We start from the raw sequence: 6,027 nt of genomic DNA, 5'->3' as shown, positions 1-6,027 counted from the left end.
TTTCGTTAAGTAATGCTGATAGAAGAGAGTTCAAAATACTGGGTTTGGCACTCAAAGCTCTGATACATTAGGGAAGTCACTCTTGAGCTTCAGTTTCCTCATCGGCAAGTGCGGATGATACTTACAAGACTGTGTGAAGAAATGAAAGAACATATGTGAAAGCACCTATCACATCAGACACAGTAAGGGACTGAGAAATCAGTTCCCTTCCCCCTCACTCTCCATTTATTGGGTTGGCCAAAAAGTGCCTTTGGTTTTTAAGTAAAAATAAAAGACACAGTTTTCATTTTCACCAAGAACATTATTGAACAACATATTCACCCTTTTGTTCCACTACCTTCTGCCATTTTTCAGACAACTTCATACTTCCATGTTCCCAAAACGTTTTATCTTTTTGAGCAAAGAACTGTTCCAGGTACCTTTTACAGTCCAACAGGGAATGGAAATTTCCATTAAGAGAATTTTGTGAAGACCGAAATAAATGGAAATCCAAAGATGCAATGTCTAGTGAATATGGTGGATGAATCAGAACTTCCCAGCCAAGCTGGGAAGCCACCACCCTTTTTCTCTAATTTTTCAAACTGCAAGAGTTGACAATCATTCTTTGCAGGATGCCAAAAATCCTGGAGGACCCACCTGCCATATTCTGGGAGTGTTGCCAGAAGTCGACCTTGAACTCCAGATCAGTACTTAAAGATTGAACACTTGGACAGAAAAGGCTACCTGGAAATTCCTGCCTGTGTCTTGTGTTTGACTGATTAAGAGGCAGTAGGACACAGAATGTATCCATAGTGAGAGTATCCAAGTTAGCTTAAAGATCTGTTTTTATCTCCAACTCTTATAATTAAATCCCATGAATAATTACAGTTTTTTGATTCCTCCCTACCCTGATTTTTTCTTTGCATTTTGGTCTGCTTTCCTTAGGTATAAACCATTTCATACTTACTCAGCCATTCCTCCATATCCATTTTAATAAAAACAGACCTGCTATGTCTAGTAGAAAGGACTCCAGCATTAAGTCAGGGATTTAGGTGGGAGCTAAAGTGGTCCCAAATGGGTAGAAATCCCTGGCTGATATTAGAATTTTAAAAACAATATTTAAAAATAATCTCTAGAGAATAGCATTCCCTTTTAAGCCCCTGCACTGACAGAGTTATGGAATAGAAAGTCACAGAGAAGAAGATACCTTAATCTTCAATAAATAGCCTCCTAAGAAGTGACCTAAAATCCTACTTCATAATGTATGATAAAATTTTACTAGCTGAGTTTATTTGTGGTTGGCAAGTATTCTGGTTCCATTGTTATTTTAACATTATTTTCCGGTTTTAAGAGTATTATGTATTATGTATTTATGGTAGGAAATTTGGGAAATGTATAAAAGCTTAAGGAATAATGGTTACTCTTAATATCTGTCTAGTCCCATATGCATGATTTTTATCCTCTCACACCCCCCAGAAAACCACAATAGAGCATAAGTAGTTAATAAGACACTTAGTGGCAGATCATGCTCAGATCAAATAAATATATAAAATATTTATTTTAGAAATTAAGTTATTAAAAATTAAATACATTATTTAAAAAATCACCAGAGACATAAGCAACCACAAATAAGAGTTGGCAGAAAAAACAAGAGATAAGAGTCCTAATGACTTAGGTTTTGGAATGATCATATACAGAGTATAAAATGAGTATCTATAAAATTTTAAATATAGAAGATGAAATCACAAAATTGAACAATAAGAGACTAACAAAAATGAAAAGAGTGACTTTAAAAAGAACCTAAAGATATATTTTAGAAATTAAAAATAGAAATGCTGAAATTAAAATTCAATGGATAGGGCTCCCCTGGTGGCTCAGTGGTTAAGAATGTGCCTGCCAATGCACGGGACACAGGTTCGAGCCCTGGTCCAGGAAGATCCCACATGCCGCAGAGCAACTAAGCCCGTGTGCAACAACTACTGAGCCTGCATGCCACAACTACTGAAGGCTGCACACCTAGAGCCTGTGCCCCACAACAAGAGAAGCCACTGCAATGAGAAGCCCGCTCACTGCAACGAAGAGTAGCCCCCACTTGCCACAACTAGAGAAAGCCCGTGTGCATCAACAAAGACCCAATGCAGCCAAAAATAAATAAATAAATTTATTTAAAAAATCAAATGGGTAATGTCTCATAAATTGCTGGTGGCACGTAAGTTGGTACAACCCCTTTGAATAGCATTCTGGCATGGCCCTTTAAAATAAAAGATTTTGCATCCTCTATGACCCAGCAATTCCATTCCTATAGAAATGTGACTATACGGGAATGAAAATGAATAAAACAGAGTTACAAGAAATAATTTCAATGAATATTTATTTATAGCCACACCACGTGGCATGTTGGATCTTAGTTCCTTGACCAGGGATCAAACCCATGCCCCTTGCATTGGAAGTGTGGAGTATTAAGCACTGGACTGCCAGGGAAGTCCTCTATGAATTTTATAAACATAATTTTGAGCAAAAGAAATAAAACACAAAAGAATATAGCAACACAATTCCATTTTTCAAAAGTAAACTATACTGATTAAATCTATATACATAAGTGATTCAAAAAAGTATAAAACAAAGAAATGATTGCTACAAAAGTCTAGCAAGTATTTACTGCTGAGGAGTGCAAAGAGGTATGATTAAGGGGCACACAGCCATTTCTTGGCTTGGAAGATGATATATGTGTGCTTGCAATATAATTTTTCATTATATTATACATTTATGTTTTATGTTCTTTTCTGTATGTTCAGTATATTTCACACTAAAAACACTTTAAAAACTCAATAACTAGGTTAAATAGCAGATTAAACACAGCTGAAGAGGGAATTAGTGAAGTGGAAAGTAAAACTTAAAAAATTATCTAATATGCAGTAGAGAGACAGTCCTTTAAAGATGTAAAAAGAAGTTAAGATATGTTGGGGGAAATGAGAAGATCTTACATCACAGCCTCAGAAAGAATGAGCAGATAGAATGGAGGTGAGGTAATATGCTACAATATGACTAAGAATTTTGCACATAGTAGTAAAATTGCAGTTAACTTAGGAAAAAGAAGATTGTAAAAGCAGCCAGAGAGAAAAGACAGATCATCTATAAAAGAACACAGCTGACAGCTCTTATGAGAGATATTTAGAAATGAAGTATTCTAAATTCCTTATGTTATTCATGAGGAATATTAAGATACAGATTAGATGAGATGGTGTTAAATTAGATATCACAGTAAGGTTTAAAGAATAGCAAAGAATAAAATTAGAGTGTATAATTTACTACACAGTTGAGAGAATAAAATAAAATAAAGTAAAAGCAAACAAAACAGGGATGATTTTAGCAGCAAGAACCATGCAACCTGGCTTTGTAAAGTTTCCCACAGTGCTGTGGCCATAGGCACCCAGGCACCTGCCCTCCCCACCACAAACCACTGCCAAAGTAGCTCAAGGGGAAGATCAATTTAGCTGAAGGGATAGTAAAAGAAGAGCTCTAGAGCCTGGGTGGTTGCCAGGGGTTGGGAAGAGGGAAAAATGGGGAGTTAATGTTTAACAGGTACACATTTTCATTTGGGGAAGATGAAAAAGTTCTGTAGCTAGAGGCAGAAAGTAACCACTGTGGATATCTAAGCCTAGACATTCTTCATAACAAAGGCCTAATCTCCAGGGAAAAAGACTTTCCCAGAGCCTTATCTTATGTGAAGGAAGGGCATTTCCTCAACTCCAGTTCTCTCTAGCTTTTCTGTCTCACCTAAATAGATAGAGGGGGAAGCTAACAAACACTTGTGAAGGTCACAGCCCAGGGACCAAGGCCCACTGAAAGAGTGAGATTTAATCATAAGATTATAGAATGATTCTTTTCTTCCATACTTTACCACCATACCAATAGGGCTCCAGTAGAATAACAGTGAATTACAGATGAAGGAGATGCAAGCTCTATTTGAGGAGGAGTTCTTATGGAAGCCCAAAAACTAGAGAGAGAAAAAGAAGGACACTAGAGAAATTTGAACCCTCTGGCACAGGCAGCTATGGAAAACATTAAACACAGCCCAACTTCTAACCATATTAACATAAAATCTCACACTAAAGGCCTTTCTGCTTCAGTCCCTATTATCTGATATATCATGTCCAGCTTTCAACAAAAAAATTTACAAGTCATGCTAAAAGGAAAGAAAAAACACAGTCTGAAAAGACAAAGAAAGCAAAAGGACCAGGCCCAGCTTGACAGAGGTATTAGAGTTATCAGATTGGGAATTTAACTATGGTCATTATGTTAAGGGCTCTAATGGAAAGTATAAGAAAACATATATGAACAGATGGGTAATATAAGCAGAGCTATGGAAACTATAAGAAAGAATCAAAAGGAAATGCTATAAATCAAAAGCACTGTAACAGAACTGATGACTTAATAAAAGGCATTCATCACTACTCTTGACACAGCAGAAGAGCCAGTAAACTTGAAGACTGGTCAATGGAAACTTCCCAAAATTTAAGGCAAAGAGGAAAAAGAATGAAAAAAAGAATAGAATGCCTAAGAATTGTGGGACAATTATAGAAGATGTACCATACATGTAATTAGAATACCAGAAGGAGAAGGAACAAATAGAGCAGAAGAAACATGCAAAGTAATAATAGCCGAATAACCTTCCAAAATTAATGAAAGACAGCAAACCACATATCCAGAAAGCTCAGAGAATACCAAGCAGGATAAAAAACAGAACAAAACAAAAAAACAAAAAACACGAGGAAGACAAAACTACATTAAGGTAAGTCATATTCAAATTGTAGAAAACCAAAGACAAAGTTAAAAATCTTGAAAAAGCCAGAGGCAGGAAAATTCTTACCTATAGAGGAACACAGAATTACAGCAGATTCTTGTCAGAAACTGTGCAAGCACAAAGAAAGTTGAGTGAAATATTTAAAATATTGAAGGAAAAAAATCATCAACCTAGAATTCTATATTCAACAAAATTATCCTTTTGTTCAGGATAAAGACTTTCTCAGAAAATTAAAAACTGAGAGAATACTTGCAAGAATACTTCTTGCAAGCAAGAAGTATTAAAATGTTCTGTCCTGCAAGAAATATTAGAAGTTCTTCAGGGAGAAGGAAAATGATATATAGGTCAGAAACTTGGATCTACATAAAGAAAGAAAGAAGGTTAGAAAAGGAATAAATAAAGGTAAAATAAATTTTTATTTAATCTTAATTTATTAAAAACTAAACCTTAAAATGTTTAAAGTAATAATAGAAGCAATGTATTGAGTGATTATAGCATACGGATAAGTAAAATGAATGAAAGCAATGTCACAAGGATCAGAGGAGGGAACTGGGAATACTTTTATAAGGTACCTGCACTACATATGAAGCAGTAGTGTTATTTGAAATTAATTTTAGATTAGTTAAAAATATACTGTAAATAGGGCAGCCACCAAAAATTTTTTTTGAGGAAGTATAATTGCTATCCTAAGAGAAGAGATAAAATAGATAATATAAAATGATCAACTAAAACCAGAGAAGGCAGAAAAAAAGGGGGGAAACATAACAAAGAATAAATGCAATAAGTACAAATCAATTATAAACATGGAGGATATTAATCCAAGTATATCAATAATTGCTTTAAATGTAAATGGTGTAAATACAACAATTAAAGAAAAGAGACTGTCAGAGTGGATAAAAAAATAAGACCTAACTTATTTATAAGAAACCCACTTTAAAGACACATGTATGAATAGATTAGAAGCAACGGGCTGGGGAAAGATATACCATGCTAACAATCATTAAAAGAAAGCTGAAGTAGCTATATTGATTTCAGACAAAACTGAATTCAGAACAAGGACAATTAGCAGATATAAAGAGGGTCATTACATAATGATAAAGAGGCCAATTTTCCAAGAAGACATAACAATTCTTAGTGTGAATGCACTTAACAACAGAGCCTTGAAATACATGAATCAAAATCTGACAACTAAAAGGAGAAATAGAAAAATACACTATTATAGTTAAATTATTCAACACCCTCTT

The sequence above is a fragment of the Kogia breviceps genome, chromosome 1, assembly GCF_026419965.1.
Source record: "Kogia breviceps isolate mKogBre1 chromosome 1, mKogBre1 haplotype 1, whole genome shotgun sequence".
Classification (NCBI taxonomy): Eukaryota; Metazoa; Chordata; class Mammalia; order Artiodactyla; family Physeteridae; genus Kogia; species Kogia breviceps.
This window is presented reverse-complemented; position numbering follows the sequence as displayed.